The following is a 12,900-nucleotide window of genomic DNA, read 5'->3' on the forward strand; positions in this document are numbered from 1 at the left end:
TAAATACTTTTTATAAAGGGATTTTCTTTTTATCTTTGAATTCCTTTAAGGAAAATGACCATCAGGGGCATATCTGCATGACCTCTTCTTTTTTTTAATCTTAGTATTTAGAGCTAAAAGAGCAATCTGAGGTCTAGGGCACTTAATGGACTTGTTCCTCATCACATAAGTAATAAATTGTAAGGCCAAGATTCAAACTGAGGTCTTCTTTTTCTAAATTCAGAGTTCTTTTCACTATATCCTGCAGCTTCCTATGGCTATGAAAGTACCTGCACAGCTGAAACAAAATGTGACAGTATAGGAAAAAAAAATGGAGCCAATCTGATACACAGTGAACTTTCAGCATAGTAGAAAAAAGTGCCAAGTCCCTACCATTTAGTTTCCAGGGTTATAGTGCTTTCAAAATGGTCTATGGTCAGTAAAATTAACCATTTTTGCAGTTATGCTGATTTTATAGCAGTCATATAGATACAGTATAACATGTAACAGAAGTTTTACAATTGTTTGGTTAATTTTACTGAAAATTGTCTTTGCCTATATGGTTGATCATAAATATAGGTCAAAATTACCACATAATTACTAGGTATATACTGCAGCAATTTGACTAGTTCACATAGATTCCTTTATAGACAACAGAATATATATGCATTCCATATCAATCCATCAACATTTATCAAGTGACTACTATGTCCCAGGCACTGTTATTAGTAGATAGATAGATAGATAGATAGATAGATAGATAGATGGATAGATAGATGGATAGATAAATAGATAGGTAATGTGTAGGTGCACATATATATGTATATATAAATAGTAAACATGAAAATATACCTATATGTTATACATTCACATGCAGAATATGTGTGCATGTGTGCATACATGCACATGCACTTATAGTTATATATATAGTTATATAGTTACATACTTATAGAATGTACACGTATTTATTCCACAATTGAATTAGGCCTGCATTTTCATTGGTATGGGGAACTTAAGTGAGTAAACTATCAATGCAGATCAGCAATTATGCAGCTTACAAGCTCAGCAAATTATCTGGGTCATCAAGTGACTTGACTAGGAACACAACTATTATTTGTCAGATGTTGGAATTCAGGTTTTAAGTCTTAAGTCAGCCCTCTATTGACTGTGAAATATTGTCACGAACATTAAATAATAAAATTCTTTAAAGAAGAATACACTTTTAGCCTGGGTCTTGGATTTGGGTTGTTTGGGGATGGACACAATTCCATTAAATGTGGAAGCTTGTTATAATGTAAATAGTTTGAACCAGGATTCAGTAGACCTGGCCAGGTTTTCGTCTTAGCCCTAAGACAAATAATCCTTTAGATTCCCATTGAACTTTTATAGACATCCATTCATTTGATCCTTACAAGACCAATGTGGAATATGCAGGCAAGGTATTACACAGTATTCCCATTTTATAAATGAGGAAAGAGACCTAGGGAACTAAGGCAATTTTCAAAAATCCAATAGATAATAAATGTTAGAGCAAGGACAAGCATCCAGGTTTCTTGATTACCTGTCCTATGATATTTTCAGTATATCAGCTGAATTCTTGGATAGTTATGAATACATCATTAGCTCCTCTGGCCCTCAGTTTCCTCATCTGCAAAATGAGGATCATTTTACCTACCTGGTAGTTGTGAAGATGAAAAGAGACAATTAATGTGAAAGTATATGTTAAGTATGAAGTGCCATATAACTGTAGTAGTCATTATAGTATGACCTTTCAAGAAAAGTCCCTCTGGATATAAATATATTGATTTTTTTTTCAGGCTAGATGATGAGATTTTTTTCTTAAAAATAACCATCCTTGATTCTGTAGTCACTTAGTCATACAATTGGTCATATTTGTTTGTTATATTGGATTTAAAATAATATAATGTCATAAAACACTATCATGTTGAAAACAAAGCCAATAGAATATGGCTTTCTTCACCCTGAGCTGTGGTCTGTCTATACTTCCCCAACTGCCACAGGCACAAATTTAACTGTAACAATCAGTGCTGCACCTGAGCCTTTTGTATCCACAACACAAAACTGATGCCTGTTAGAGCGCACAAGAGCCAACTTGCCCACAAAAGTGGGCAGATGTGCCTTGAAGTGCCACTTGTACATAAGCCTTTGCTTTTATGTAATTCATCTCAGTGTGTGCCAAGTGCGATCCGATTTCCTTGAATAACAATGGGACAAATATTTCTACATTTCAACCTCAAGATAAAGGCACTAATAAGTGAAATATTTTTAATTCTGATTAATTTTCATTGATATTGTTATGGGGCAACTCACAGCCAAATGCAAGTTGTCCTGCATGCTGATTGTTTTCATTCTTTGCAGTTATGTTGTGAACTCCCACTTATCTGACAGTGAGATCGATTATTATTTTCCTGTATAAAGTAAGGGCCTTGTCTATTGTTGTCTCCCTCTTAGAGATCCTCTTGGGAGATACACCAGCTGTGAAACAGATGAACAAATTAGAAAATGCTTGTAATTAGGAGATAAGTCTGGTTGAAATATTTTTTTTTCTTTAAGGACAAAGCTAGTTTTGCAATAACAGGATACCAACAGGCTAGATTATATGTAGAAATGAATATTTGATGAACAGATTCATAAATGAGATTTAAACAATCTTCCACAATAATACTTCTGCTACATTTAAAGAATATTTTAGTTTCATCGATGTCACATGAATGAAGATGAGGAATCATCCCATGGAAGCAATTCTTGTACACTTGTAGATAAGTTTCCCTCTGGGAAGAAGAACACTTCTGAGGTTTGGAATCTATCCAAAGGATCAAGCACAGATGTTAGAGTACTCATTGATAACAGCTGATGCTAACACATGTCTGATTTCAGAAAAAAAAAAAAAACTAAAGAGTGAGACTGCAATCTTGCAAGTAGAGTTGGCAGACGTGCCTAAGCAGAGGGATGGCTACCTTCAACATTCAACTACTCCATAAAGACTTTGCAAGCTATCTTCATCTCAGTTCCAATTTCTTTCTGAATTCAAATATATATTTTTTTTAATTTCATGAGAAAGATAGTAAGACACAATAGATAGAAATCCAGCCTTGGAGTTAGGAAGAACTTAATTTGAACTGTGCCATTGACTCATACTGTGTGAGTGTGGGGTAAATAATTTAATTTCACCATACATCCAGAGACCCTCTAAGACTATAATTTATAGACAAATTTCTGATGTCCATTGAACTAGAAAGTTTTTGCACTGGGAGTTCCTCATTCCTATGAAATCCCAGTTTTCATGCAAAAAAAATACATACATATGTGTGTATATATGTATATAGTATTTCCTATTTGTGAATATGCAGAGGATTTTTTTGTTGTTGTTTTAAGTCATGGAAATCATAGTTTAGGCTCTCATCATCTCTTGCCTATCCTATTTTACTAGCCATCTAGCTAATCTTCCTTCTATCAGTCTCTCTCTTCCACAATTAATATTCCATCCAGCTGCCAACAGTTATGTTCTTAATTTGTCACTGTCTCCAAATAACTTCCTGGTCCCTTCTACAATGCCCTAACTTTGGCACCTATTTCACCTTCCCTCTCTTGTTTTCACCCTCACAAGCCTCAGTGGTGAAATTGTGGATCCTTCTAACATCTTATACTTCAGTTTCTTATGTTCTTCCTCTTCCATGATCTGCATCTTTTCCCATGGCTTTCCACCAGGGTTGTCAGATTTTGGATCTCCTCACTACTCAAAATTTTCCAGCTTCCCAAATTACGAACTCTAAAATGCCTCTCTTTGGCCATAGTCACCAGTACATCCATCTTTCTCAATTCCTGATTTCTTCTCTACCTTATGTTGGCCCTGATTGCGGCTTTTGGTCTCTAATTCATCCACATTTTACCATTCTGTTAATACTGTTTTGGTCTCTACATCTTCTTGATATTATTAACCACTAAAAATGATTCTTTCTTTATTATTGATTTCTTTACCCCCTTTCCTTCTATGATTACTACTCTATTGACCATTAGAAGTAGTGTATGAGTAGCAGTGGGAAAAAACATTGTGGAATGCTAAATTTAGAGACCCAGAAACTGAGTTCAGATCCTGCCGCTACCATCTAATACTTGTGAAACATTTGGAAAGTTATTTAATCTCTCTTCAATTTCTTCATCTGTCAAATGATTGGGCTAGAAAAAATGACTTGCAAAATTTTTCTGACTCTAAACCTAATTCTATCAGCTTAGAATTAGTTAATTCCTAACATTTTTCTCCTCTGTTCTCACTCCTGAATACTTGCAAAAACATGCTGTTTACATTACAATCTGTTTATAATCTGGCTTCAACTGTTCTTTCATGGATATTTGGTGAAATTTGTATTAATTTCTTGTTCTTTCTCATATTCCTTATAGCAGTTGTTCTAAAGCTTTGCTTTTGCTCCCAAATTCCCAATTCCATGGTTTTCTCCACTCACTCAGTACTTGATGTTACATTATGTTTTATTTAATTATTGTAGCTTATCTCACGTGAATTTCCTAAACTTTCCTCCTCTATCCCTAATTTCTCAATGTCTGTGGTCCATTTTGCCTTTGTCTCATTCTGAAGAAGTTGCACCCACTCCTATTTCCATTTGCCCAAACTAACCACATCTACTTATTCCTTTGGATACATGTCCATCCAGAATCTCATGTGAACATGTTTCATCAATCATGCACTCAGGTGTTTCTAATACTTCCTCCACTGCTGGCTTCATTGACTAAAGACATACATACACATGCTCAAGTGCTTCTGAACCTAACACAACTAACTAAATAAATAAACAAATAAAAAAATAAAAGTATTCCTTTGGTTCTACCATTCTCTCAAGCCATTATTCTAGTTCTCTTCCTTCAATGATAAGCTTCCATATTAAATAGTATATGCTTTTTTCTTCATCCTTACCTCTCATTAGTTGCTTGACCCTTGCAACCTGCCTATAATCCCCAACTCTCTCCTGAAATTGTTGTCTCCAAGATCAGTATGTGTTATTGAACCCAATGTCAAACATTATGAAGAAGGAAAGCCCCAGGAATGAATATATGTGTGTATATACATATATATATACACACACACACATGCATATGTATGGATGTATATATGTTTATATATACACATACCTATGTATGGATATATATACATGCATATATGTATATATATATACACACACACATATATATCTTAACAATACACTTCAACTTAGCAAATATATTTAATAAAAGAAATGAAGGAGAAATTGGCATCTAGAAAGATGACATTAATATTGATGAAGGAAAAGAAAGGATCATTTGTAATATTCAATTGTTTTGTTGTTAAGTCTTTTCAGTCCTAATTCTCTGTGACCCCATGTGGAGTTTTCTTGGCAATGATGCTGGAGTGATTTGCCATTTCCTTCTTCAACTTATTTTAAAGTTGAGGAACTGAGGGAAACAGGATTAGGTAAAGTGTCTAAGATCAGATTTGAACTCATGTTCTCCTGACTCTAGGGCCAGTACTCTATCCACTGTACCATCTAGTTACCTATAATATTCAGTAGAGATTTTTAAACTGTATTCTATAAAGAATGCAATCATTCTTTTTAGAAAGAAAATGGTAGAATTTACATAAAATGATAAATAAAATAATAAATAGTATAACTCACAAATGAAGGCACTACAAATGATAAAACTAGAAGCAGAACTTGAAAAAAAGTTATAATTGTCTCCCAGGAAAAAAATGTGAAGAAAAAAAGAATATGAATTGCCTATTTTAGGAACTCCTATAAAATAATTGAACATGAATATTAAAAACAGAGGAGAAAATTAATGTGGGTAGGTTACATGGGATGTTAGCAGAAGAACTACAAATTCAATTTGGTCATTATATTTAGCAATGAGAGACTCTTGAAAACAAACAGAAAGAAGCAAATTACATGTTTGAAAAAATAAGACAGTCCTTTTCATCTAGAACAAAAAAAAAATGAAATTGTGCAAGAACTACATTTAAAAGAGATTTGGTCAACAGTTCCCACATGTTTAATGCCTTTCCAGTAAAACTGAATTTTGTTTAAACACATTTTTAATATTGCTCCTTTTTTGTATTGTTCTTTCCCCATGATTTACCCCACCCTTTCAAACTCCATAGAAATTTTCCCTATCAAAAAGTAGTGGAGTTAAGAAAATAAATCAACAAATTGATCATAGCTAACAGTATACATCATGCCCAATTTATTTCACAATACTTTTCCCGAGAGGTATGAGGCATGCAAACTACACTGTCAGCCCTCTAAAGTCATCACTCTGTACTACATTGATTCATAGTTTAAAGTCTTTCAAAGTTTTTTTTCTTTTATACAGATAAGGCAATTGTGTAAATTGTAAGATTGATTATTTTTCAAAAGTTAAAGGATATATATGTATACATAGATACATACACACATACATATGTGCGTGTGTGTGTGCATATGGTTAGGGGGGTGTAGCAGCTAGGTGGTACAGTGGATAGAGTGCTGGACTTGGACTCAGGAAGATCTGAATTAAAATCTGATCCCAGCTGTGTGACTCTGGGCAAGTCACTTAACCCTGTTTGCTCAATTTCCTCATCTATAAAATGATCTGGAGAAGGAAATGGCAAACCACTCCAGTATCTTTGCCTAGAAAACCGCAAGTAGGGTAATGAAGAGTTGGACATTATTGAAATGACTCAACAACTTTCAAGCTAGTGTACACACACATACACACACACACACATATACACACATAGGGTATATGGTGAGTGGTGTGGATATATGTGTGTGTGTGTGTATATATGTGCTTGCGTGTATATATATATATATATATATACATGTGTGTATATATATGTATGAATGCTTGAATATTCAGAACTATATGTAGTTATTTGTATTTATTTGTTTATTTATTTGTTTATTTTCCCTAAGTCCTCTAACACAATCTTGAGTAGAATAAGATTATTCTAGTCCTTTGACAAGTTAAACTGGCCACACAATCCATGGAGGTTTCTTGGCAAAGATACTAGAGTAGTTTGACATTTACTTCTCCAATGTGTCCCCATTTTTTTTCTATAGATTAGGAACTGAGGCAAATAGGGCTTAAGTGACTTGACCAGGGTCACATAGCTTGTAAATGTCTGAGGCCATATTTGAACTCAGATCTTCCTGACACCAGACCTGGTGCTCTATCCTTTGCACTACCTTGCAGCCTGTTTTTCTATTTTTTACATTTCTAGTTCTTCTGGTTTTATCTTGAATGACTCTTAGTTAAGCCTCTTACTAATCTTTCTGTAAATATATTTTCCCTCTGTTGCTATTTTATTTAGGTGATACTACTTATAATATAATTTCATGTTAGATTTTTTAAAAATTAATTTTTATTTAAAACTAGCATTGATTAGGTTACTATATCTCTCCCTTGCAAGGGAAACAACTGTTTTCTGGAAAAGCCATTTGCTGGGCTCTTTGGAGTACTTCTTCGTCACAGTAGATTTATAAATGGCTAAAATTCCTTAAGACTTGGTGATAAACTGCATTGATATTTGGTCTTTTATCAGTTTTCCGTGTTTCACTGTCAATATTTTAAATTTGATTTTTAAGATGTAATTTATTTTTATTAGTTCTTCTAATTTGAGGGTTTATTTTTCTTTTCACTCCGATAATGTTCAGAAGATCAGAATGTATACATACAACTCTTAAAGAAATAACTTCCATATTAGTTTTAAAAAAAGGAAATTTGGGACAACTAGGTGGAGCAGTGGTTAGAGCGCCAGCCCTGAAGTCATATGTATATGTATTATATATTAGATGTAAATGTATATATTGTATGAGTCTATATTAAACTAAATATGTAGCAAAACAATTGAAATGAATATATTTTTAACCTGGAGGTCAGAAGGACTTGATATGTAATCTCTGTTTTCCCACCTCGTATTTTTATGTTTTATTACCAGTTGTTTAGCATCAGATTGTTGAGGTTATGTGTAAGCATTTTCTGTTCCCTGCACAGCATAGATAAATATATTAAAGGTGCTTCAGCAGAATCTATATGACTATTGAGTAATTTTTCCCTGTTGGGTCATTTTAAATTCACCTAAAGTACTAGTATTATCCCTGGGGCCTATTAGGCCCAAGTACTGCAATAGTTTTAACAGTAAGAAAATGGAGCCTCATTTCAGCTGTCTCTTTTTACCAGAGGCAGATTATTTAGGAAAAGAATGAAAAAAACATCGGTACCTCTTAGTACTCAGTAGTTTTTTGCAAACTCCTCCAGTTCATTTAAATTTTTTAGTACGGCTAATGCCAAAACAATAGGTATGTGCCTATGTTTTGCAACAACAACAAAATCTCTAAGTAAGAAGGGTCTATGCTAGAGGTTTTTTTGTTCTTTGCCAACACTAAAGAGCCAATTGCAAACATAGAAATTTCATGCTATATTCTTTAAAAAGTACCATGTTTTAAAAGGGATGTTTAATGTAATAAGTATCATACATATCGGGGTCATGTAGCCTACATCATTTTTCATATGAGGAAACAGAGAATTATCAAGATTAAGTGACTTGCCCAAGGTCACACAGCTAGTAAATAGCAGAGTTAGGATTGTATTTTTAGGCTTCTCTTTTTACTACTCTCTTGGGGGAGTTGTCACAATTACTTTTACTTGTGTGTTAATGTAACTGTACTGCTAACAAAGTACTATAGTTCCTACAACTTACAATGTACAGCTGGAAGAAAAATCCAGGATAAAACATTTTATTGGACAAGACTGTGATTTCATTGGTCCATGGAACTCCCAACAAGGAAGCTGCCAATTCCAATGAAGAATAGCACTTGCTTTGTGGCTTAACTACTTAGTGTTATTGGAAGCTAAGAGATCAAGCTGCTTGCCTGGTCACAAAGTCAGCATGTATCAGAGGCTACACTTGAACCCATATCTCCCTAACCCTGAGTCCAGCTTTCTCTATACAGATCTGACACTCAAAACCTTCACATTAATTAAATAAATAGGTATTCATGTACAAATGTGCATATACCAACCTTTTAAAGTCTACATATATAATATAAACATATATTTATATATAATATATAAACATATATTATATATCTTTATAAATTTATGAATATATGCAATTGTCCTCTTATGCTTCATTAGCTTATTTACTTTGAAAAAACTCAAACACATAGAATATAAAATACTTTGAATACCAAAATGCCAGACACATTGAAATATACCATTTAGTTTTTAAAAGTCTATGATTCAGTCACTAAACAGAGAGACATTAAAGGGGCATTAGTGAATTGACCCTGAGAGTCTAAGGTCTTTTTCCCATTCACCCACTGTGATTTAGGTGATAAAGAGATAAAAAAAAAAAATGGAGGCTTTTGTGTATCCAGGGTGTTTACCACTAGCATAGGATCAGAGCTCTAAAGCTGCGTGGCACCTTAGGAATCATCTATTCAAACCCTTTCATGTGACACATAAGGCTTGAACAGTGTCATCCAAAAAGTCAGTAGTGATACTCAAATTAATTATAAAGGACGTACAAAGAAAGACACTGCTTGTATCCAGAGAAAAAACTGATGAATAGAAGTATGAATAGAATGATTTTACATATACATACCTATTTTTGTCTAATGGTAATCTTCATTAAGGCAGGGGTGGGGGGGGGAATGGAAGAAAAAAAGGAATAAAAAGAAATTTACAAGATGTATTGTATATCTGAAAGGAATAGCAAGTTGTGCATAGTAGATTAGCAGTTTCATGTGCTATCATCTCTTTCATTATACTATGTCATGGAAATGTTTCTTTTATTTCATGAATTTAAAGTTAGTAGTAGATTTTTAAAGTGGTAGTAAATTTTTAAAGTTAGTAGTAGAGTTGGAATACAGCAATCACAGAACTTGACTCTGAGTTCAGCACTCCTTTGACTGCACTATGCTGTCTCCCACGAAAGATATATTACAGGTTCAAGATGAGGATTCACTTTCCTTCTCTTGGCAGCTAATTGGCACAGTGGATGGAACACCGAGCATGAAGTCATGAAGAGCTGAATCCAAATCCAACCTCAGACATTTAATACCAGTACAATCCTGGACAAGTCATTTAACCTCTTTCTGTCTCAATTTCCTCCATTGAATAACGGAGTTAATAATCACACCTACCCCATAGGGTTGCTGTAAGGATCAAATGAAAATGCTTGGCACCGTGCCTAGAACATAGTAAGCACTTAATAAATGATTGTTTCTTCCCTTGCCTCCCCTCTATAATTATGAGAGCCTTCAGATAACCTTGCTTACAAATAGCTTTATGCTGATTTCATCAAGCATTGGCATGTTGCAGTCACAAATATGAGAACCACAGCTGCTTGAGAGAGTCCATCCTAAGTCTCCATGGAGGTTGGGGGAGAAAAAAAACAAGGGCACAAAGCACAACTATTTTCCAGCCTGTCATATGCATTTGGATGGATAACACATAGAACTGTTCTATCAATATTTTCTTACCCCATTTGGATTTTTATATCATTTTGTCTAATTCTACCAGTGTTGTATTTGATTTATAATAGCATAAATCCTTGTATTACATAAGCATAGTCAAAGGAAACAAATTCCCACAAATTTTTTTTCTAATTGTACCTTTCAGTCTATCATAATTCTGTTATGAGATGAGCAATATTCTTCTTCTTCATCAATCAATCTTTTATAATCATGGTTGATTATTTAATTGTTCAGAGTTTTTAAATCTTTAAGAATATCTTTTAAAAAAAAAGCTAGAAAAGGGAGAGCTAGGTGGTGCAGTGGATAGAGCACTGGACCCGGATTCAGGAGAACCTGAGTTCATATCCAGCCTCAGACACATAACACTTACTAACTGTGTGACCCTGGGCAAGTCATTTAACCCCATTGCCTATCCTTAAAAAAAAAATGAAAAAAAAAGCTAGAAAGGACTTCAAAAGCTACAAAGTCCAACTCCCTCATTTTACAAAAGAAGAAACTGAGGCCTGGGGAGGTTAGATAACTTGTCCAAGGTCACAAAAAGTAGTCAGTAGCAGAACTGAAATTTAAACCCAGGTCCCTTGATTTTAGATTTAGCACACTGTCTACTGTATTATGTTATGCAGAAAAATGGTAAAGGAAAAACAAACAAATATGTAATTTTCTTATTTTATATGTGACAAAAATCAAAGATTGCATTCATAGAAGAAAGATTAATAGCAACAAAGATAAAATTGACAGAAGTATGATAATAATAAGGCATGTCAATGTTCCATATCAGAAGTGGCAAATAACTGTTTGACAATAGAGAAATCATAGGTCTTAACTGTTTACTTGATAAAGTTGAATTAACAGATATATAGAAAGAATTGAGAGGGGTAGTGAATAAAAATTGTTTTTAAGTAAATATGGAATGCCTTCAAAAACAGATAATATACTAGGTCAGATATGACCCAAATAAATTTAAAAGACAGAAATTATACATAGTTTATTTGAAAATGAAAATGAAATACACCAAACATGATAATATGAAAACAAATTATGAAATAACATGGGCATTGAAAATAATCCATTAAATATTTAAAGAGAAATAATAAAAATGATAAAATGCTAAGGAGAATAACAATAATACTACACATCACAACAATGAAAGTTATGAGGGAAATTTATATCACTATGTTCAATTTTTTATAAGAAAGAAAAAGGAATTACTAATTAACTTTGCATTTAAAGATACTAGAATAGGAACAAACAATAACTCAAGAGGCATGGAGAGAGAAACAGAGATAGAGACAGAGAGATAAGAGCAAGAGTAAATATAATCGAAAATGTAAACAAAATGAATTGATAAATAATGCCACAAGCTGAGTTAAAGAATAACAAAATTTGCAATCTATCAATAAATTTAATTTTTAAAGAAAGAAAATGAAATTGAGGATATATTCAATTTAAAAATGACAGATTACAACAAAAATAATCAAGGACATTAATAGGAAAAGGTACACACAACTATTAATTTTTGAAATAGAAAAATTTAAAAGAAATGTGTGATTAGATCCACAAATATCACGTTTTCCAGACTGATAAAATAGTAAATTAACAATGTGATTGATTAAAAAATGATATATTTTCAAAGCATTTCACATACTCCTTTGGCTTCCTCTCTAATCTTAGAGAAAGAACTATTAAGGAATCAAATAATACCCTCCATGCACACACATATATAAAACATTCTTCTCATACAGATTTCTTAACAGAATTCTTTCATAGTGCTGAGAAAAACATCATGAAATAAAATAGATTACTCATGAGGGGATAAAGATACCTTCCAAGAAGAAGGTATGGTCTAAATTTTATAACCCAAATTAATCCAGAAAAATAAAAATAAAGTTCAACTTCCCTAATATGCATATTTGCAATATGTTAACCAACAAAATACAGGAATATATAAGCATTATTAATTATTTTCAGATGGTATTTATATGAGACATGCTAAGCTTGTTTAAATTGCTTAACATCAGTAAAAATTAATACATAAAACTACATGATATATGGGCAAAAAACCTTTAAAATAAACATATAAATAAATACAGAAATCTGTAATATAATTCAAAATCTAATCACAGTAAAAGTACTAAAAGGACAGGTATAAAGGGGGTTTTCTCAATAAAATAAAAAGTGACTCTTTTACTTTAAAAAAATCATAATAAGCAACAGGAGAAATATTGAACATTATGACCAATAACTGCTAGAAAGCAAGGATATCTTCCTTCACTACTTTTATTTCATACTTTCCTGGAAATTCTAGCTAATTGAATGAGATAAAAAAATTAACAGTATAATTCATAATGAACATGAAGAGGCCAAAATACCATTATTTACACGTGATAATGTAGTG

This window comes from Vombatus ursinus, unplaced genomic scaffold, assembly GCF_900497805.2.
Source record: "Vombatus ursinus unplaced genomic scaffold, bare-nosed wombat genome assembly UNPS02014818.1, whole genome shotgun sequence".
Classification (NCBI taxonomy): Eukaryota; Metazoa; Chordata; class Mammalia; order Diprotodontia; family Vombatidae; genus Vombatus; species Vombatus ursinus.